This window comes from Schistocerca piceifrons, chromosome 7, assembly GCF_021461385.2.
Source record: "Schistocerca piceifrons isolate TAMUIC-IGC-003096 chromosome 7, iqSchPice1.1, whole genome shotgun sequence".
Taxonomy (NCBI): domain Eukaryota; kingdom Metazoa; phylum Arthropoda; class Insecta; order Orthoptera; family Acrididae; genus Schistocerca; species Schistocerca piceifrons.
Window position 1 is genome coordinate 296,405,312 of NC_060144.1, and position 23,115 is coordinate 296,428,426.

Here is a 23,115-nt window from a genome sequence, read left to right on the forward strand (position 1 = left end):
ACGGATAATATCTTTACGAATATGTGTCTTGCTCGATGGTTTTTAAAATATGGAACCTAGTATTTTAAAATGGAGGACCATAGTACGGCTGAAGTAGAAGTGACACTGAAAATGTATTCAAACACACATAAATCACAAAGCAGGAGACATCAAAAAGTGAGTGATTTTATCTATCGATAGCGTCGACATTGTTCCAAGAAACCACAGCCATGAAAAAAAAAAAAAATCGCAAGAGACGTATCAACTTGAATTCGACAAATAGAGATTGCCTCGAGTTTTATCTTCTGCCGAAAGCCTATTGCAAACTGCACAGGTAGACTAGTACACTGTGGTTATACAATAGTTACAAAGTGTATTGACGTACGAATCGAATAGTCTTTCACAAACCTGCACAAAAAATTTATATACCATGGTATAAGGCGATCTTCCAGATCAAGAATCAAATGCGATTTCTGTATGCTTCTTACACTGTAGGAAGCCCGCTGCTATGCTCTCTCCGAGAATCATGCGGCACAGTTTCAACCAAATTGCATCTTTTGAAAGAGAGCACACTAAACCTCTTCTGATGCTGTGTTGTCGGTGTGTTCGTGAATAGATGCAACAGTGTAAAATGGACAAGAGATGTTATCTGACGAACCCATTAACTGGCTACTTACAACTAACATCAAGACACATCCCAGGGTTAAGATTTGTCCGAAACAACTATCTTCATTCAGTTAGTTGATGCAGTCCAGCGAAATTGGTTGAATGTTTTTGAGACACACACTACCAATGTTCAGCATGGCTCATGCAGAAGACAGAGAGTTGCGCCTACTGATATAAATTTGCGCTCTTCTGTTGGTTCACCGAAGTCCTGTTGTCCACGTTGGACATTCTTTTTTATTCTGGCGGCACATTTCGGAGCCACCTGCAGCAATTGGCGTGCTTATTCACAGCGCAAACTTTGTTCGCTCGCGGCACGGGACACAAACAGCGCGGCTGGACGGCAAAGTTGGGGCCGCCTCCCGTCCGCCGCATGCCAATGCGGAACTCCTCCCTGTTCCCTGCCCTCTCATCCTCTACACCCAACCCCACACCAACAGCGCCAGCCGCCGCAACAAACGGCACAAAGAAACATGCCACTTTGCAGCAAACACCTCTCCACAGCAGCAACACTGCGAGCGAGTCGAAACGACACCCCTATACAGGATGAAAAGTATTTAAACCGACAAGTTCTGGGAGGTTGTAGGGCTACTATCCGGGCAACCAGATCCTCTTCTGATGCAACAGGAGTTGCGTAAACAAGGTTACGCATCTCTCTCCACACAAAAAAGTCCATAGGGGACATATCTCGGGATCGAGCAGGCCACGGTACAGGACCACCTCTGCCAATCCACGTTTCTGGGAAGCGTCGGTCCAGGAATCGACTCACACGACGACTGAAAAGTGTCGGCGCCCCGTCATGTTGGAACCACGTGCGTTGTCTTGTAGGGAGCGGGTAGTTCATAAACCCGCTGTGCAGCTCGTCCGTTGTGGTGCGCTACGTAGTACGCACCAACCATATCAATGTACTCACTCCAGGTGTATCTCTCCATTAGTAAACAGAGACAATGCACTACTACACTGGTGGACAGCAGTTGCCAACAACTGAAGAGCGTAATACGCCCTCTAACAACTGAAGATCGTAATACTGCCTCTAACAACTGGAGAGCGTAAAACGGCTTCCACCGGTTTAAATAATCTTCTTAGGAAAAAATGACATTAGGGAAAAATATTTGTTTAGATGTTCCCTACAACCTCCCAGAATTTGTCGGTTTACTTTTCACCGTGTATGTATGACAATTAATGCATTATGTTGCACACCACACGCTAAAATGGGAAACGAATCCAAGAGCAAAAAATGGCCTATCTACCAATTTCTGAGAAACTACTATGTCACGCGCCACAAGGTTAAAGAGAACATTAATTTTAAAGAATTCCTTAAATAAGTCATAATTAACCAAATTTTGTTGCATCTAGATTGTTGTTGGAGTCGTACAACGGTAGGCCAGAGCCGTTGACATTTGAATTTCGAAAACCGTCCACATTTTGACCGTGGAGTGGGGACGGGGATTGGACATAGAGGCCTTTCAAAAGTAGATATTGTCGAAAGGTTTGGATCCGGGCTTCAGTCTTCGATAGTATCGAGAACTTCGTGGAGCAGACTACGTTTCGTACTAGATAGAATGTTCGAATAATAAAAGAGGACTATATTATTCTACGGTAAACTGCTCATATTTTGGGTGGTTGCTTAATTGCGGGTAGCTGAATATCTCCCTTGCTTGGTCCTGGGCTCCACAGCTCGTTGCGACAAACAGTAGCGAAATGCATAATGTCTCACGCCATCCTGTTCGGCACCAGTGGTATTAAATTTCGTTCTCGACAGCTGTGTTTTGAATTTTTTTCAAGATAAACGTTTCCCGTAGAGTTCAGTGGGAATTCCTTCTTCAAGCCAGGTAAGACGTACCTTGAAAGTACTTCACATGAGACAGTGGTGGAACCAGGTTCTTTCTTATGTAATTGATAAAATGCGTCTCCCACAGTTCACTTGAGGGTTAGGTTTCGCCTAAATAGAAGTAGGGGATTGTAGTAACAGGTTACACTATTTCGGGTATCCGAAATTTGGCCTCAGCCTATACAAGCTGATATTCTGAGTTTAGTTCCAGTTGCCACTGTATTGTGTTTGAGGAACAAAGATGTTGGGCGATCGATGGGATGTGCAAACAAAACAGAGCAGCAGCGATGGACGTGGCGGCAAAAGGAGTTCTATGGATTATTCTCTTCAGAAATCTGCAGCAAATGCGGGTATCTCGGAAGCTATGGCAGTGCCATTAGCGAGTGCGTTTAATGGAATGAAAGAAACAATCGTTTCTACTTTTGAAATCAGCTCACCTCCTGTACTTCCACCATTAAACCCAACACTAAGATCAAGTAAACCAGTAATTTTGTAGTTATTTCCTTTTAGAGAGGCTTTGGAGCAGTCCCTGGCTAAAAGGGAAAAGAGAGCAAGTACCAAGACCCCTAGAGTTTAGAACTACTTAAACCTTACTAACCTAAGGACATCACACACATCCATGCTTGAAGCAGGATTCGAACCTGCGACGTAGCGGTCGCGCGGTTCGAGACTGTAGCGCCCAGAACCGCTCGGCGACTCCGGCTGGCCCTTACAAAGAGAAAATGGTTAACATCTAATATAAATTTGGGTTGCATTGTCTGTTCTGAAAGAATTTGTATTGGGCATAGTGTGGTACGGAACTGGAACCTCGATGACAAGCATTTCTCTCGGGAGGAGCATAGAAGACTCTGAAATGTGGTGATACACAGGAATGTTTAGACGAGTTAGGTAGATTGGATATGTGGATCGAATTGAAGGAAAAGAAAGAAATTTGTTGCAAACATAGGTAAAAGAAAGGATCGCTTTATTCGACTTATCCTGATGCTTCGAGGAATCTTCTGTTCCATAATGGGAGGAAGTGTGGGAGTGGAGGGAATTCTGGAGGAAGACCAAGGCTCTGATACATGAAGCGCTGAGTTAGGTAGATTGGATATGTGGATCGAATTGAAGAAAAAGAAAGAAATTTGTTCCATAGATAGGTAAAAGAAAGGATCGCTTTATTCGACTTATCCTGATGCTTCGAGGAATCTTCTGCTCTGTAATGGGAGGAAGTGTGGGAGTGGAGGGAATTCTGGAGGAAGAACAAGGCTCTGATACATGAAGCGCTTCCTCACGCTTGCAGATTACAGTAGTTGGACTAAGGTGATGAGATGGGCGTAGGTTAGAGTAACGTGGAGAGTTGCATCACACTAGTCTTCGGACTGAAGACTAACGAAAAAAATCGCAACACCACAAAGTAATTATTTAGAGCAATGGAATTTCAGGAATACGTATGTCTAGGCAACATATTTAAGATTGCACGATCACAGGCTAATGTAAGCACGATATAAGTCATTGCAAATATGAAATGCTGTGACATAAATTACCGCTGTAATCGCCAGACTGTGGAATGCCAAGTCTTTCTTGCAGTATCGGAGAGGGAACACTCAGCTACTCGTAGCCGTATTACACGACCTCTTTCCAGCTCAGTGAGGTGTTGATAGTGCATTCGTGACTAACGTCAACTCGGCGCATTCAGTCTCAAATGTCACTTACGCTCACGACCGCTACAGCAATTATTTAAAATAAACCACGTTTGCATCCTCATAGTTGCGCTACCAGCGCCACTCCAACGCGACCAGTTCGAAATTTGAACAGGAATCATTTTTCAAATGTATAAATACTCTTATCAACTTTCGGTTATGTCTTACAACTCGTTCTCGATGTTGCCATTTTTTTTTTCAAACCGTCTGTATACACTAATGTGATGTGCCACCGTCAAGGTTACTTAGCTTGTTACCACGTGTTAGGACTTCTTTCTGTTACAATCACGTATGGAGGGCAGATGAAAATCTCAAATCCCTTTGTGCAAACTATAATTAGTCTAATCAGATCTTCACGGTTCGTCAATGAGCAGTGCTTAAGGACGGAATAGGATCTCTAATTGTTCACTTCATAACGGGTACAGACCATTTTAAGTAGGATTTTGCTGGATAGTGGGTGTATATCTTCAAGTGTCTAACAGTTCAGCTTTATCAGTATTTCAGTGACCATCTCCATTCGTCGAAATTATCTTGGAACATTCGCGCCGTCTTTGTATACGTTCAGTTCTTTTACTTTTGCTTGTGCTTTGTCCCTCAGTGTTGGCAGGGTCGGCATGGTTACAATCGGATTTGGCATGGTTAATGTGAAGGGGTGACCAGATGCCCTTCCTGACGTCACCCCGTCCCCCAGAGATGGAATCACTGTACCCAGCTGTCTGCGTCTAGTGTAAGTCATGAATTAGTGTGAACGTTTGCAGATGCCTGCGAGCTGTGTAACTGAGGCGGGTCGTGGGGACCAGCCCCACATTCACCGCCTGAAAACCACATCCAGGCTGGCTGTGACACCGGCCAACGTCGTTAATCCGCCGGGCGGATTCGATTCGTCGAGGGCGGGCTAGACTACCCGGCTAATCTTGTGGGTCGTTGTATACATTCAGTATCCCCTGCTATTTCTGTTTGGTACTGGTCCTACACACTTTGGCAATACAGTAAGATGGAACGCATTTGCAAGCAATGTCCACTGTAGATAGAAAGTATTTCTCCCCAGTGTCCCCTCAATAAACCAGTTTGCTACCTGCTTAACCTACTGTCGCACCCCTATAATAATTTCATTTTATATCCAGTGAACCAAAGTTCGCTACCTGCCTTTCTGAAGATTTATTCTATGTACGTATTTCATTGGTATTTGTAATCGTTTGTTCCCTGTGAAGACAAATTGGTGTAGTAAGCATAAAATGTTGGTTTCTTATGGTTTTCGAAGTACGGTATACATTTCTACATATTTGTCGATATCTGAAAGAAATAACCAAACTGTACACGACTGTGAAATCTTATAAGAGTGTTGCAGCATTTTTTGGATATTGGTTCCCACGTTCTGTCGACCATATGAGAAGAAACTCTTTTACCCATCGATGAATCTCCATACAGCACAATATGCTGTTTCTTCCATACCAAGAATTTATTCAAGTCAAAACTTCAGTTTCAAACTTCTGTTGACAAACATCAGTGTGCGATAGAGAATGAAATGGCTTTTGGTAGTGAAAAATTCTGCTTCCACTTCAAGGCCTTCGCCCGTGGCTTTCTGGAGGTCATAAGACAAAATCGCAAGTTGGATACTGCGTGATGGATGTTTCCAAAAGTGTAACAAATGCAACCTATACTTCGTATAAGAGGTAATATTTATTGATTCTGTAAAGTCTCTTTACAATGACTGTATACGATGCAACGTCTCTCCTACCATTATTCTACTACAAACGTATCAATAAGGTGCACGTCGAACTGTTCTAAAGTTGAGGCAACGTTTTTCCACTTCCTCTTGCGTAGAGATAATTATTTTGAGTTCCTCTTTGAGATAGGACACGGCTGCCTCTTTATTTAGCTTAGTGAGAGTGTTAAACTTCCTACTTATTTCTTTTGCTCTTTGCACTCTACCAGTCATTGTCGCTACAACAGCAACGTGGTCTCTGACACCTTCTTCAATACGGACATCGTATGTGAGCATTAGAGTTATCTTCTGTAGGTAGTTTTCGTATAATGCCTTCAGTGATGTATCGAAGGACATCATGTCATGTCCACAGGCTACAAAACTACGCCCGCGCGGGCTTAGCCGAGCGGTCTAAGGGCGCTGCAGTCATGGACTGTGCGGCTGGTCCTGGCGGAGGTTCGAATCCTCCCTCGGTCATGGGTGTGTGTGTTTGCCCTTAGGATAATTTAGGTTCAGTAGTGTGTAAGCTTAGGGACTGATGACCTTAGCAGTTAAGTCCCATAAGATTTCACACACATTTGTTTTTTTTTTTTACAAAAGTGCAGTTACACCAATCGATACTAGATGATTAAAGCGTTCCCTAATAATGCCAGTATTGTTGGAGAACGAACATGCTACGAACTAAGCTTTGTCTAAAATTTTCAGTAATATTAGAGGTCTGGTAGATGGTTCAAAGACCAAGTTACAAATTTGTGCCTACATTTCATACTTAGTCTTCTCCAGATAATCTCGCTTGCATCTTCAAATTCAGTCCCGCTGAATATGTGTTTAATACCTACTGCGCCAAACAAACCGCTTCCCATTAATCTATCCTTTCCATATACAGGTACATTTCCTTCCAAAAATTTTGGTGCCGTCAATTTTGGGTTTCCGCCAGTTCTCTGTCAGGAGGTTTGGTACTGTCGCGAGTATGACAGATCGACTGTGATCATCTCTGCAAGCTATCGCCAGCCGATATGCGTTGCAACACCCGGCACCCTCTTGTAGTTGTTAGATTCAACACTGTACAACAGTTCAAATTAACAGATTTCTTGTTATGCACAGTGATTTAAAGTTTTCAAGCTAGCTTGGTCATTCTGGTTCTACTTATGTACATAGTTAAAGTTTAACAGTGTCTGCTATTACTGATGAAGATAACTAAATTAAAAAATGAAATAAACTGTAGTGATTTTTTTTTAATAAGTTTTTCTGTGACCTGGTATCTTCCACTTACGCAACTCCTCGCAACGAGTTTCACTCTGTACCTAGTATTGCATGAGTTCCAATGCTTTTTGGGACAGCTTCATACTCTGGGACTTTGTCGCAAATGATTAATCAGTTGATCACTAGGATTTAAGTCGATTCACCTGCGGTGGCTATTTAAGTGCGACCTTCAAGAACATGTTGGTGAATCCTAAAGTAATCAGTTGCAGCAGACTGAGAATCAAGTAAGCTAAATAAAACAAAAGAGTATGCACTCAGCACACAGTGAGCCTCATAGGTAACAGGCTCTGGTGTTCCTTTATGGGGACGCCATAATTCTTGTGAGTAGACATGAAAGCCTCTATAAATTTTAAGACAGAATAATTTCTTCCAAGCTATTTTAAACTAGTGCTTCACTAGTTTCGAGTGTGCGTAACAGGTATGAATACGTCATACTCGTAGGAGTGGAAGAAAACAGAGTTCACAGGCCGTAGCACTTACCCGCAGTATGGTCTTTTACATCCACGACCTAGGAATACGTGTCAACAAACCATACATGCACCGAACTATTGAATGGGTGGTACATCGACGAAGTCTTTCACAAATAATAATTTACTTCGGGCAGCCGTCATCAGCATCGATATTCTTGGAGAAATACACGTTATACTGTCTTACAGTACATTCATGCGCTGCCGGTTTCTATCATAGACCATCTTCACAGTGTAATATTCCTTATTGTAAAAATTTCACATGGCGTACATACTATTTAACCAGGGAAGTATTTGATATTTGCAGACATGAAAACATCAATACTTACAGCCACAATGCAAGCTTAACCAACGTTGTTTTCTATTTGGAGAAGCTTGTATTATGGCGTTGGTATACTCTCCTCGCTAAATAACATGTATGCCATGTGAAGTTCGTTTTATTTGACTCATCAGTCTCCCGACAGGTTTGATGCGGCCCACGACGAATTCCTCTCCTGTGCCAACCTCTTCTTCTCAGAGTAGTACTTGTAAACTACGTCGTCAGTTACTTGCTGGATGTATTCCAATATCTGTCTTCGTCTACAGTTTTAGCGCTCTACAGCTCCCTCTGGTACCATGGAAGTCATTCCCTCACGTCTTACCAGGGGTCCACTCGTTCTGTCCCTTCTCCTTGGAAAACACTTTCCACATATTCCTTTCCTCTCCGATTCTGCGGTGAATGTACTCATTCCTTTCATTACCAGTCCACCTAATTTTCAGTACTCGTCTGTAGCACCACCGCTCAAACGCTCCTCTGACACGGTTTTCCCACAGTCTATGTTTCACTACCATACAACACTGTGCTCCAAACGTACATTCTCAGAAATTTCTTCCTCAAATTATGGCCTATGTTTGATACCAGTAGACTTGTTTTAGTCAGGAGTGCCCTTTATGCCAGTGCTAGTCTGCTTTTGATGTACTCCTTGCTACATCAGTCATGGTTATTTTGCTGCCTAGGAAGCATAATTCTTAAAATCATATACTTGATGATTTTCAATCCTGGTGTTAAGTTTCTCACTGTTCCTATTTCTTTTACTTCTCAATGCTTCGGTCTTTCTTCGATTTACTGCCGGCCGGGGTGGCGGAGCGGTTCTAGGCGCTTCAGTCTGGAACAGCGCGACCGCTACGGTCGCAGGTTCGAATCCTGCCTCGGGCATGGATGTGTGTGGTGTCCTTAGGTTAGTTACGTTTAAGTAGTTCTCAGTTATAGGGGAATAATGACCTTAGAAGTTAAGTCCCATAGTCCTCAGAGCCATTTGAAACAACTCTTCGATTTACTCTAAATCCATATTCAGTATTCATTAGACTGAAGTTGTACTCATTAGACTGAAGTTGTTAAAACACATATTTTTGCACGGCGGAGGTGGTATATGATCGAAACCGGGAGTGAACAAATGTATTATAAGACAGGACAATGTGAAACATTCATTTCTTCAAGACTTTCATAAATGCTCACCAAACAAAAATTTAATTGCACACCTTAGTATCAAGTGACTTTCAGAACCAATGCTGCCATCCAAGATCACTACAGCCCTAACGCTGTGGTCAGAAGGTGTAGTTCCGTACTGTAGGCGAAAGTCCCGATGCATGCTCGTATCTGACGTCCTGGAACTGTGGCCACCTCGGCTCGATTGTGCAACGGATGAGCGAGCTAGCGAACTACACTACATGATCAAAAGTATCCGGACATCCCCAAAAATATACGTTTCTCATATTAGGTGCATTTTGCTGCCACCGGGTACTCCATATCAGCGACCTCAGTAGTCATTGGACATTGTGAGAGAGCAGAGCGGGGCGCTCCGCGGAACTCACGAACTTCGGGCGTGGTCAGGTGACTGGGTGTCACTTGTGTCATTCGTATGTACGCGAGATTTCCACACTCCTAAATATCCCTAGATCCACTGTTTACGATGTGATAGTGAAGTGAAAAGTGAAAGGACACATACAACAGCATAAAAGCGTGTAGTCCTACCTCGACTGTTGACTGACAGAGACAGCCGACAGTTAAAGACGGTTGTAATGTTTAATAGGCAGACATCCATTCGCACCATCACACAGGAATTCCGAGCTGCATCAGGATCCACTGCAAGTGTTATGAGAGACAGGGAAGAGGTGAGAAAACTTGGATGTCACAGTCGAGAGGCTGCTCATAAGCCGGTAAATGCCAAACGACGCCTCCAATTGTGTAAGGCGCGTAAACATTGGACGATTGAACAGTGGAAAAACGTTGTGTGGAGTGACAAATCACGGTGCACAATGTGCGATGCGATGGCAGGGTGTGGATATTGTGAATGCCCGGTGAACGTCATCTGCCAGACCGTGTAGTGCCGCCAGTTAGACTCGGAGGCGGTGGTGTTATGGTGTGGTCGTGTTTTTCATGGAGGCGGCTTGCACCCCTTACGTGGCATATCACAGCACACTTCTACATTGATTTTTAAGCATCTCCTTGCCTTCCACTGTTGAAGAGCAATTCGGTTATGGCGATTGCATCTTTCAACTCGATCGAGCACCTGTTCATAATGCACGGCCTGTGGAGGAGTGGTTACACGACAATAATATCCCTATAACGGACTGGCCTGCACAGACTCCTTACCTGAATTGTATAGAACACCTTTGGGGTTTTCTGGAACGCTAACTTCGTGCCAGGCCTCACCGACCGACATCAATACCTCTCCTCAGTGCAACACTCCGTGAAGAAAGTGCTACCATTCCCCAAGAAACCTTCCAGCACCTGACTGAACGTATGTCAGCGAGAGTGGTAGCTGTCATCAAGACTAAGGTTGAATACCAGCATTAGCGATGGAGGGCGACACGAACTTGTATTTCATTTTTAACCATATATCCGGATACTTTTGATCACATAGTGTAGCTGCACCACGGAGCTCTCTTCCGTACCGTCTGTCATATTTACCGATGACCTGCTGGTGCCGAGAAGGTAAGCTTTCAGTTTCGACCTTTTTTTTCCTTTCAGTTTTCGTGGTATAATTCCGTTCCTTCAAGAGGTCAGCTGTTACAGTGGATTTGACAATGGTCTCGTAGGAGACTTCAGAGCGGATGAGGGTAGTAAAGGTTTAACAGCTTTTAAAATAAATGACTGGAGAAGAACACTTCTTAAAGGTATAAAAAGTCACCTTCAATCGGACTCTAATGTAGATTACTCGAAAATTACTAAAAACTGTACACTACATATTTCCCAATGTGTTCCACCCATGAGGCAGAATGCCATACGATAATTTATCGTCAAATTATTACGTAAAATGGAAATTACTACACAAACGAATCAATTTATTAAGAAAATCATCTTAAGACAAAGATATCATCCTGTTTAATGAACTATTTAGAATCTGGTATCGGGAATATTCGAAAAATTTTTATTACCAATAAGAAAATATATTAATGTCATTTAGAAAAATGTACAGTTATTCATCACGTTAATAACTAGTACCGGTAGTCTTTCTAACAGTTTTCACAAATCAAAATATCTTCTTCATCCTCACTCTCAATGCCTACATACGAATTGCGTGTCCGCTTGAAGCGCCTCTGTCGTTTGACTTAGCCGTCATTATACATGGAGTTATAGTCCGTCGCCACAATGGAGGTACTCAGCTTCCTCTGCCAGTGATTCACTCCCCCTCCAACATCTTATTAGGACCTTCCGCCTCCTCTGTTTCTGTGCACAACTATATCTTTTAGCTTTAATTTTTTCAAAGAGTATTTTGCACCTGGCTTCCTGGTCCGTGCCATGTTAACTTCTTAGCACCCCTTTACTTTCTTTTCTTTCTTGCAGCAGCGTCCTGTAGTTCATTCAACCTGTTAATAAGAACCCATTTTTAAATTTTCCGTCTGATTTCTCATCTCTGTAGTCAGGATTCAAACGGTTCAAATGGCTCTGAGCACTATGGGACTTAACAGCTATGGTCATCAGTCCCCTAGAACTTAGAACTACTTAAACCTAACTAACCTAAGGACATCACACAACACCCAGTCATCACGAGGCAGGGAAAATCCCTGACCCCGCCGGGAATCGAATCCGGGAACCCGGGTGTTAGAAGCGAGAACGCTACCGCACGACAACGAGCTGCGGACGTAGTGAGGATTACTCTTGACTTTACGAACACGTCTTTCCAACGTTGATTTTGTTACGTTCAACTCATCACTCTCTTTTATAATGTCTATTTTCAGATGACAAAGCAGCTGAAACTGCCGTTTCCGCTGATTTAACATTCCATTGCTATCGTTCTTTCTAATTTAAGTACGCACTATCTGGGAAAGCAATGGAAATATGTAGTTTGAACTCAACTTACGTGCAAAAGTCACGGGACAGAAAAAGACACTATACCAAGTATACCATTCTGCTCTGTCCCGTTCCGCTCCAGGAGCACATTTTAGGTTAACAACAATTATGGAGGTAATAACTGACGGATTTAAACACATTATGTTATTAAAGTATAGCGAATGGTATGCAGCTTAAAATTAAATGTTATTTAATGGGGTAGAGTTAACAATTCGCTAGTAATTATCAAAACGCAGTTAGGAATGTAAAGGACAATCGATTAGTTACAAACCAAACTAGAGACTAAGTTGAAATGCCTGCCGCGTCTTCCCTTGCACTCGGAGACGTCACTACATCTTATTACAATACGCCGCAGCGTTTTGCAGGTTAGGAAAGAGCACAATACTATTGTGCACTAATTCACAGTTCAGCCCCGAGATCCCCTGTAGGGTAGCAACATGACCTCCCTGTCGCCACATGTCTTAAAATTTACCTTAATGGTCTTTTGTGAGAAACATTCTAAGTGAGAAGAAATGAAGCGGCCGAAGAAAGTATCGGAGTGGGACGAAAATCAGGAAATCTGCCCGCAGTCAAAGAACTAAAATATTAGAAAAATGGGTGATTTATTCAAGAGAAACAACTTCACAAACCGAATAAGTCATTAACATCTTGGTCCACATCTGGCCTTTATAGAAACAGTTATTCGGATTTAAATTGATTGTTAGAATTGCTGGATGTCCTCCTGCGGAATGCCGTGTCAGATTCTGTCCGTTTGGCGCATCAGATCGTCAAAATCGCGAGCTAGTTGATGGGCCCTGTCCATAATGCTCCAAACGTTCTCAGTTAGGGAGATTCGGTGAAGGGTTGACAAGGTAGGGTTTGGCAAGCACAAAGACAAGCGGTAGAAACTCACGACGTCTGCAAGCGGGCATTACCTTACTGAAATGTAAGCCCAGGTTGGCTTGCCATGAAGGGCAACAAATCGGGATGCAGAATATCTTCAGAACACCACTGTGCTGTAAGGGTGCCGCGGATAACAGCCAAATGGGCGTTGCTATGAAGAGAAACAGTGAACCCGGGACCATCAGTCTTGGTTTTCGGGCCATACGGCGGGCGACAGTCAGGTTGGTATCCCACTGAGGTCCAGGATATCTCCAGACACATCTTTGTTTATTGTCGGGGCTTAAATCGAAGCAATGACCTAGGACCGTTCTACAGTAATCAATGAGATAGCAAGCAGTAGATGTGTCTGGAGACTCTCTAGAACGTGGTGGGATACCTATCAGACTGTCTCTCACCGTATGGCCTGACATCCAGAAGTGACAGTCTGGATTCCCATTTCTTTTCATAGCAGGACTCCTTTGGTTCTCATGCACGGCACGGCACCCTTAGAACACAGGGGTAATGATGTCCTAAGCCTCGTTTTACTGTCTTTCGTAGAAAGCCATCCTGGGTTTACATTTCAACAAAATAATGCACGCCCGTAGGCGGCCTGAGTTTCTACTGCTTGCCTTATTTTGGCGAACAATGTTACCAGAGCTCTCCCCAGTTGAGAACTTATGGAGCACTATGGGCAGGTCCCTCAACCAACTCATGATTTCGAAGATGTATTTCGCCACTTGGACAGAATCTGGGACGATACCCCTCAAGAGGGCATTGAACAACTCAGCCTGTCCGTACCTATCCGAATTAATGGTTGCAAAATGAATAGAGGTGGACCAACGCATTATTAACTTGCTCAATTTATCAAGCGCTTTCTGTTGAATAAATCATCCAATTTCTCTGAAAGTGTAATCATTTGTGTGTCTGAACATGTGTCAGCACAGCATGGAATTGAACTTTTACAGAACAACACAAGCACAGCACAATAGGCTGTGGGGTGGGAGGACGGGACCAAGTGACACATCAGGCAATCACCATCGTCAGTTGCACTAAAATTTATTTGGAACATTTAAACAAGACAAATAACAAATAAAACTATCAACACATTTTTAAAATTAGTATTTAGGTGAGAGCAAGATAGTTCAAAATTCAAACATTCATAAACCACTGCACTTATGCCCTATTACACGTTTAGTGAAATGAGTTAAAAATTATTTACTCAAAAAGTATGATCGACCTGAAAACAATTTAACAAAATTTAACGTTACTGCAGTGATTGGTATTACCAAAGTAATTCAGAGTGTACAACAAATCAGATACCATGGCACACGACATTTCCAGGGAAAATTTTATACATGTATATCTATAGCCAATGGCCAGCTTAACTCCGTCGTGTGATATAAATAAAATAACAAGGCGGTACTTAGACAAGGACCAGCCAAACTGCTTTCAGTGTTGGTTAACATTGACAGTAGCAATCTATAAGCAGAATGCATCAGCACTCCAGGCCCTACTAAATGTTAATCATCACATCACATACAGCTCTCACTACAACCTTGAGTCCCAAAATGTTGAAATTAACACATTCGAGGACAGACTCAGTAGGAGTAGCAATGGCCGGGAAAGAAAATTAAGTCAGCAGCACTGAACCCAGTCGTCGATTCCGGCAACAATTTACAGCAGAAGCAAAGCCCCTACCCTCCTACTTGTTCGATGAAGCCAGCCGCCGCAGATCCCGGTGCGAGGAGACATGCGGAAAGCGAAATACTCCAACGGCTTCCCAATAACGTGACTGCTTCCACGTCGGCGATATTTGCTGCGGCGCCGTCACCCTGGTAAACAACCCCTTCTAGATGTGCTCTTCCTGCTGTCTCGCACGGCAACTGCACCGTCCGCCTGACTTCCCAAACGACGTTACTGCTAGGCGTCCCAAAGCTAAATCCTCGCTACTTCCTAAAGCTTACCCCTCACTCCCCGGGCGGCCCGGTAGGTGGCGCCATCGCGTGCTCTGCGCGCACCACCGGCGGCGGGAATATCGCTGATTTAGTAATACACTAAGCAGATTCAGAAGGATGTAGGTTGCAGTAGGTACTGGGAGATGAAGAAGCTTGCACAGGATAGAGTAGCAGGGAGAGCTGCATCAAACCAGTCTCAGGACTGAAGACCACAACAACAACAACAGTCACACGGCCAAACACCTATTGATTTTGGTCCCATTCGTAATTCTTCCGTGGTGTGTCTTTTTTATTCATTGTTATTATTATTGCCTTAGAGTGCATGTGTGTATATTTTGGGGGGACTGAATATATCGGCTCTCCTAGTAATGTATGCTTTCAATATTTTAACAGAAAACTACGCGGTTTTTGGACTAGGACTCTCTTCTACCGTCCGGAATCGGTCAATCGTCTCCATGACAGATAAGAAACACGATGTTCTTTTTTGATCATTTGCAATTCCTACGTCAGTCCACCTGGTATGAGTACCAGACTAAGGAGAAATAGATATTGGTTGCACGAGGACATTGTGAGCAACCTGTCCATGGACTACACTGAGGATGTTGTTCCAATGACTTTAAATAGGTCCGTTGCCATTCGCCCAGATACTGCATGGATGCCAAAGATTGGAATGGTTGTTCCTCAGTCGTGTCATCATGCAGTAAATTACCTATTAGAATACTTATGTGGAATACGTTACATTTGCTTATGTTGAAAGCCAACTACCAATCCTAGCACCAAGCCCTGATATTCTACACGCTTTCCTGCATATTCATACAGTTATCTAGGTCGCGACTTTCCTACGGACATTGTCACAGGGTTTCCAACGTTAACCACTAGATCGTTTATGTACAGAGTATCCGACATCTTAAAGATGACGTCTACTCAGATATCGATCCAGTCGCATAAGAGTGCAAGTCGTATTTGCTTTAAATGCGCTCTGTTGTGAACGTCAGTTACCTTTCGGAATGGACTTAGTCAGTTGGTGTTAGCAACCTCTCACTGAGTTTTACCAGATCGTGTAATAGTTCCACGACAGGCTAGATGTTCCTTCCGCGATGTTACAGAAAGAGCCAATGTATATAATTTCTGGCAGTGATGGTCACGGCGAAGTATGGTTGCAAGAAGATCTGGCCACAGACAGCTACGTGGTGCTACCGAGAGGGAACGCCGGCGTGTTTGGCGTATGCGTGCGGTGTATCTTATTGCTTCTGCAGCAGCGAATGGAGCAGCAGTCGACTGTCGCAAACTCGTTAAGCTCTGAGCCAGACGCTCGGTAGCCCGCATTCGGCTTTCCCCAAACCACTAACGTTTGCGACCTCACTGATGTCAAGCGAGAGATCACTGGAGGGTGAGGTAAAGGTCCATTGTGTTTCCTGATGAATACCGATCCGGCCTCGCCAGTGAGGGTCGTGCGTTTTTTTAGAAGGTCAGCTGAGTGTCTGCGACAAACCTACTTGCACTCTAGAAACGTTGGGCCTACCCTTGGACTTACTGTCTTGGGTGCGATTTTGTATGACAGCAGGGGTGCTCTCTTAGTTATCACATGCATGATGACTACAAATGTGTACGTCAGTCTGGTTGAAAAAAAAAATGGTTCGCACGGCTCTAAGCACTATGGGACTTAACATCTGACCTCATGAGTCCCCTAGACTTAGAACTACTTAAACCTAACAAACCTACGGACATCGCACATCGAAACCCGAGGTAGGATTCGATCCTGCGAACGTAGCAGCAGCGCGGCTCCGAACTGAAGCGCATAGAACAGCTTGGCCACAGCGGCCGGCCCGTCTGGTTATTTGACCTGTTGTGCTACCATTTATGAACAGTATACCAAGGAGTGTTTTCCAACAGGATGACGCTTGTCCATACACCGCTGTTGTAGCCCAACATGCTCTACAGAGTGTCGAAATGTTACCTTTGCCCGTTCGAACACTAAATTTTTCTCCAATAGAGCATGAATGGAACATCAACGGACGACAGCTCCAGCGTTGTCCACAACCATCGTTAACCGTCCCTGTAATGATTGACTAATTGCGAAAAGGAAATCCCTTCGACAAATGGACATCCGGAATCTGAGTGATACAAAACATGCACGGTTGCACGTTTGGCTTAAACGTTCTGGCTGTTGCATTGGTGACTACTGTACCAGCATTTCTGGTTTGCAGTGGCTTTTCTCGAGGCTACGTCATCCTTCGTTCTTGCAATGTTAATCGCTTAAATATGTTAGCTAGACAAATGTATTCCCGAAATTACATTGCTCTACATAATTATGTCTTGGTGTTGGGATTTTTTTTCCGTCAAAGTGCATACATGTGAACGGAAGACTTTCTCTTGCCATAATCCTTCCCTGAGGCATACCGGAATCCCAAACGCTGTTTTTAGATTTCTGGGATTCTTCTAGACGCGATAAGGCACTTCCTAGAACATGTAAAACCTCTTAATCAGAAAGCACATAAAATTATCTATAACGCTGCGTTTACCGGGACTGCTGACTAAATTACCTCGGCGTATGGTATGGTCATATCACACAACCTACTTTCAACACAACTGTACGCTTAGCTGTCAGCGTCTGGGGCAGCGTCTTCGACTTGAGAGATACAGAACAACGCTGTAACGACTTCAGCGGAGCGTATTTCTGGGGCTGATCGGTACCTTTGTCACTAAACATGTCGAGATCTTGCTTGGGGCTCTCGGGATATGTCCAATGTGTGTCACAGTACGTTACCGGCAACATTATATTGGTTTGGGGCGTGAACGATATGACCATGTGTCGGAGATCACAGCAGCTCATATTATTGACTAAGACATTTACGATTCTGGGAGTTAAATGGAAAGCAGTGTGACTGGAGCACTAGAAACATTTTAAGGCATATTTTAGAGCAGTTGGGACAGGTTCAAATTGCGCGACATTGTTCCATCTCGAGATATGGCACATCTGCTAAGAAGTCTTCGTCATTACCACAAACAACTGCATCGAGTGAGATGTAGAAACACACAGATCTGTCAATGTGGAGAGAAATGCTCCACTGATCGTGTCATTTTCAGTTGCTCCCATTTACAGGTGGAGAGAGACTGCAGACAATCAGACTGCTATCTGATCAAAATTTATGCTCTAGGGTTAGTATGACTGCACATTGAATATCTAAAAACCAGCCCTTCAACTTTCACTCTTTAAGATTAGATGGACACATTGAGTTTGAAAATAACGTCATTATAGAGAAGCTAGAATTTTCCTTCACATGGTATGCGTATACACTAGGATCGCCAAGGCATACTCTTACCACTGTGGACTATGTGGAGTAGTTAGCAACAATAGGTCTAGGAGTAGGTATACTTGTATTTAGTCAGCCAACCTAGAGGTTTTATGAGAGTGCTAATGACGTATCTAGTAACATAAGATGACAGTTCTTCACTTAGAACTTGAATTAATTTCTCTTTAAGTTGGTTGTAAAATGATTATATTGCCATATTGTTTTATTTTTTAATTAATTTGAACAGTGGTTGCTTCTAGCGTAACTTATACTACAGTAAAACTAAACTAAACTCCGTCTGAACAGGCCTTGGAACGCCCACTGGTACCGACCGGCCGCCCTGTCATCCTCGGCCCACATGCGTCACTGGACGCGGATGTGGAGAGGCATGCGGTCAGCATACCGCTCTCCCGGCCGTATGTCAGTTTACGAGACGGAGCCGCTACTTTTCAGTGAAGTAACTCCTCACTTTGCCTCACAAGGGCTGAGTGCACCCCGCTTGCCAACAGTGCTCGGCAGACCGGATGGTCACCCATCCAAGAACCAGCCCAGCACGACAGCGCTTATCTTCGGTGATCTGACGGGAACTGGTGTTACCACTGTGGCAAGGCCGTTGGTAACCTATACCTACATATGTAATTTAAAAACCTGTATTTCTAAGCCTCTGTCGTGTAGAATTTTCCTAAAAAAATCCAAAACTATCTGTGGGCTGAACACGTCTTTAAGAGCCAACCTCTACTTGTTTGTGAGTACAATTAAATGGATAGAGCCAGAAATAGGACCCTAGTTAAAGCTCTTGAAGTGGGAAGTTTGCACTCTAGCACTATTTGACTGGAATAGTATGCTGGTCATGATTCAGATATAATTGCTAATATCTTCTTCGATATATGTGAAGAGGTCTAACACAAATAATGATTAAGTTTGATACGCATATTTATTCATAAACACATTTACGAAGTCAATATACAAATGAACACTAAAGAGAATTCTCATCTGGTGTTCTTTCCCAGTTATCTAAAAAGTTGCTCGATCTCTCAAGACGATTATGTCGAGTAGTGATATTAAAGATCAATCAAAACCTGCTAGCCGGCCGCGGTGGTCTAGCGGTTCTAGGCGCTCAGTCCGGAACCGCGGGACTGCTACGGTCGCAGGTTCGAATCCTGCCTCGGGCATGGATGTGTGTGATGTCCTTAGGTTAGTTAGGTTTAAGTAGTTCTAAGTTCTAGGGGACTGATGACCACAGATGTTAAGTCCGATAGTGCTCAGAGCCAGCCAAAACCTTCGATAAATATCTCCATCCAAACAGGCAAGAAGATTAAATGGTAAACAGTGCCACTCCACTATCAGATAAACTACTTCTTGCCTTTGTAAGAATTTAGCCTCTCCCAGTGTTGAGCGATAACTGACAACTCGGTGACTATTACTCAGAAGTCTACACCTTCATTCTCAGTGCAAAAAGAGATGGAACAGGCAATCGCCCAGTATTCCATGCGTGAAATCGAACGGGACTATTCTACCAGTGCCGCTAATTATGCTCATCGTATGACTGTGCTGTGCCGAAATGCGTGCTGCAGACGTGCCGGCCACTACACGAAGACGGAGTTCTCAGCACATTTTCGGGACTCTAAGATGTGGCAGCCTCCATCGCTCTGCTACGTCAAGTCGATTTGGAGACACTCGTGTCTCTCTTGACTGTCCAACTAGACATTCTCGCACCCTATCGCTGAGACGAACTGGACACTTTGGTATCCTAAAGGTGAGTCTGCCTGGATTCTTCTGATTCCTACTGGCGAGAGCTTCTCTTGCGGCGCTCACTTTCGCCCTGCTTACTCTTTACCGCCAGAAGGTGCCTATCGCCAATCGCAAAATTATAAATCACTTTAACTCCTCTAACAGTGCATCCCTCCAAAAATAGATTATTTTTTTCTAGCATATAGTGACAACGTAAAGCCGTTACTTCCAAATGCATTCATTTCAACGCTGAAATCTGGCGTCATACTTCTTTATACCAAACGCTTTTATGTTCATAGCATGGCAACTGGGCTCGAGAAATTGAGGGAGGTGTACTATGAGGCTATGATATGTTTCTTGTGGCCTATGCTTCTTCCAAAATAAGAAAACATGGAAAGAAGCCCCTGACTCTCGCATATGAGGCCGTAACGCCATTGACCAAGCCCCAGATCTGCAGCAGTCGTGTAGAAGGACAATGCTTGCCGCTCCCTGTGGGTTCCTGGATGACCTCACTTTCAAACCACTCAGGCCACAGACCAGTCTGCAGGTCAATGACCTGCATGGCTGAACCATTTCCTTTTGCTCTGTTTTCAGTTCTGGGCTCTGCGCACCGCATGCCCCCTCTCCCACCCTCGCGAATCATTCATAATTCATTTATAAACCGCCAATGGTTTAAGAAAGTGAGACAAACAAATTACACGAGATTCTTCTTTTTTTGAAAAAATTTTTTTTAAAAACATAGTCAGCGACCTCAAAATTTGTTACAATTAAAATTTAAAATAGTCTTGATCGCAATTCTTTTTATTGGAGTGAGTGACTGGTTTCGATTCTTTCATAGACAGAGCGGTGGATGGACACTGTCAGACGAGTTTCGTCGACCCTCTACGCTCGTGTAACTGCTCTGGGGTCTGAAAATGAATCTATGAAAGAGTCGAAACCGGTCACTCACTCCAATAAAAACAATTGCGATCAAGACTGTTTTAGATTTTAATTTTAATAAATTACACGGGGCATCCTATTGCCAGTCACCGGGTTTTACAATATCGGTAACATTGCTATAACGATTTTCCCTGCCGTCACCCTGTAATTATTGATGAAACCGGCATGAAAACTGCTTGCCACCTTTCATTGTCACCATTGTTATTGAATATTTATGACCTGCTCTGAGTTTCCAGATACTACTGTACTTCAACCTAGCAGGACTTTCAACGTAAAACCTGTTGCCTGTTTTCAGATGCCACAAACTTCTATCCTGCCAGTCTACCAGTCTACTGGAGGAGGGGGTAGCCTTGTCTCGTCGTCTTTGGCGAAGATCAGCTGAGCAGGCACTGTTGTTCTGCCATCTGTCGGGTGTGTCCACACCATCTCAGTGCTCGCGCATCAACCGTATCTGTGACTAGTTATACTGGATACCATTTAATGATCTAACAGCCACCCTAGCTCGACTTGTCTTGTGCGATATGTCCACGTGACACTGTCCAGTTTTATCGATTAGCGAACCCAGAAGCTTGAACACTTCCACATTTCTTACCTAACCAAACTCGAAAGCAAAATCCTCACCTTGCTCACTTCCGACAAGAAGATATTCTTGTTTTATTCATAATCACTGTTAGTCCACGTTGTTAATAAATAGCCATTAATTTTCTCGTTTCATACTCTGCATCATTCTTATCTAGAGCCATAAATACTTAAAATGTCTAGATAACATGTCTAAATTCTCTGGCAATAAATTGAACTGAACTGATCTGAACTGGTCGAATGTATGGCACCAAAGGAATGTTGCTACCAGCTGGAGCATTTATACTCACTCTGGCTGAGCCGACAGGAGGTAGGTTACCGTCACATAGTTGGCTGGGCAAACGCTGCTATGCTGTGCTATGCTTTGCAGGGTGCTGAGCCAGCAAAACTACTGGGCCCTAGTTACAGAATTACGTTGGTTGCAAAAGGGCGACTTTAAGCTCAGAACACAGCACCATTCTTATTGTTCTCTTCGTACTCGAATTTCACCCGTTCTGTGCTTTTGGTATTATTGTGCACCACTATTGGCTGCGAAGGATTACACAGGGACGCTCGCTACATGAAAGTCCCACAGGAGCCGTGGCGATTCCTGAGCCGCCCCGTGGCGCCCCATCCGCCTTCATCCCTTATTCAGACTTGGCGCAGCCCGCGTTCGGCATCCGGGTCCGCACTCTGCCGTGTTCCGGCGGTGGCCGCATCGTCTCCTGGCATTCCTTATTCAGAGCGTCCATTATCTGGACCTGTTTTATTGATCACGGCCGGCTGCCGACCGCCGGCGTCCGCGAGCCTTCCACTCTTGCACATTCGCGAGAGATAAAAGGAGCCTAGGCTCTTCCGTGAAAGGTACGTAAACTCTTTGAGGATGCGTAGCAGAGAGGGAGAGAAGCGAAAGGAATCCGAGACCTTCTCCACTTCACCGAAAGCTCGCACTGCCGTTGCGGTATTAATGTACTCGTATTGTACACATTTTGGAAAATCTATTGGAGAAGAACAGCGTGATATAAACGCGTTTTATCACCACGTTAAACATCCAGTCAATAGATAAAACGACGAAAGTCGTGATATAATGAGTGGCCAAACGTAGTGGAAAGCCAAAGTAAGTCATTTCTGTGGTCGATAGCCCATTGCTGAAGGCTTCATGGTGTATTTGTATGCGTAGTCCTCAGATCAATGGGTTTCTACTATCTCCACATTAAAATCAGTGCCCATCTCCCTATAACGTTCGTCCTAGATGAAATTGCAATCTTGAAGCTCCACTTTAGACACTGGTGACGTCGGGAACTATTATATCTTCGTTTTGCTATGTCCCATTAGCCTTGCAGCGATTAACATCCAATCTTCAAAACTGGTTCCCATACGATATACGGTTACGTTCACTTTAACATTCTGGCCAGATCTGTTGTCTACACTCGCGCCATATGACAAATCTGGCAGCAACTTCTGGACGTCATAGATGGCATTTCCTCATCGGAGACAACCAGAAAGGCCTGGTTAAATCCACAGGACAGAACAGGTAGTTGCAATTGTGGAAAGGGGCCAAAAATGGGAAGCTGTCAGTTACACTCGAACACATATAACTTTATTTAGTTGCTCACAACATTACACCGCAAATTTCCGAGCTTAACTATCGACTGAATATATCACACAATCTTAAGGCTTAAGAGCACATTCTCTTTAATGTTTAAAACGGCTAAAGGCCCATGATTTAAAACACAACTACAAAAAATTTTCAACAGGTAGAAGGCCCGAAGCTTTATCCAGAAAAAAAATTTTTTAAATGAGGCTGAAGGCCCAAACAGTCTAAGACTTGGCAAGTAAGGAATTTTAATTTAAA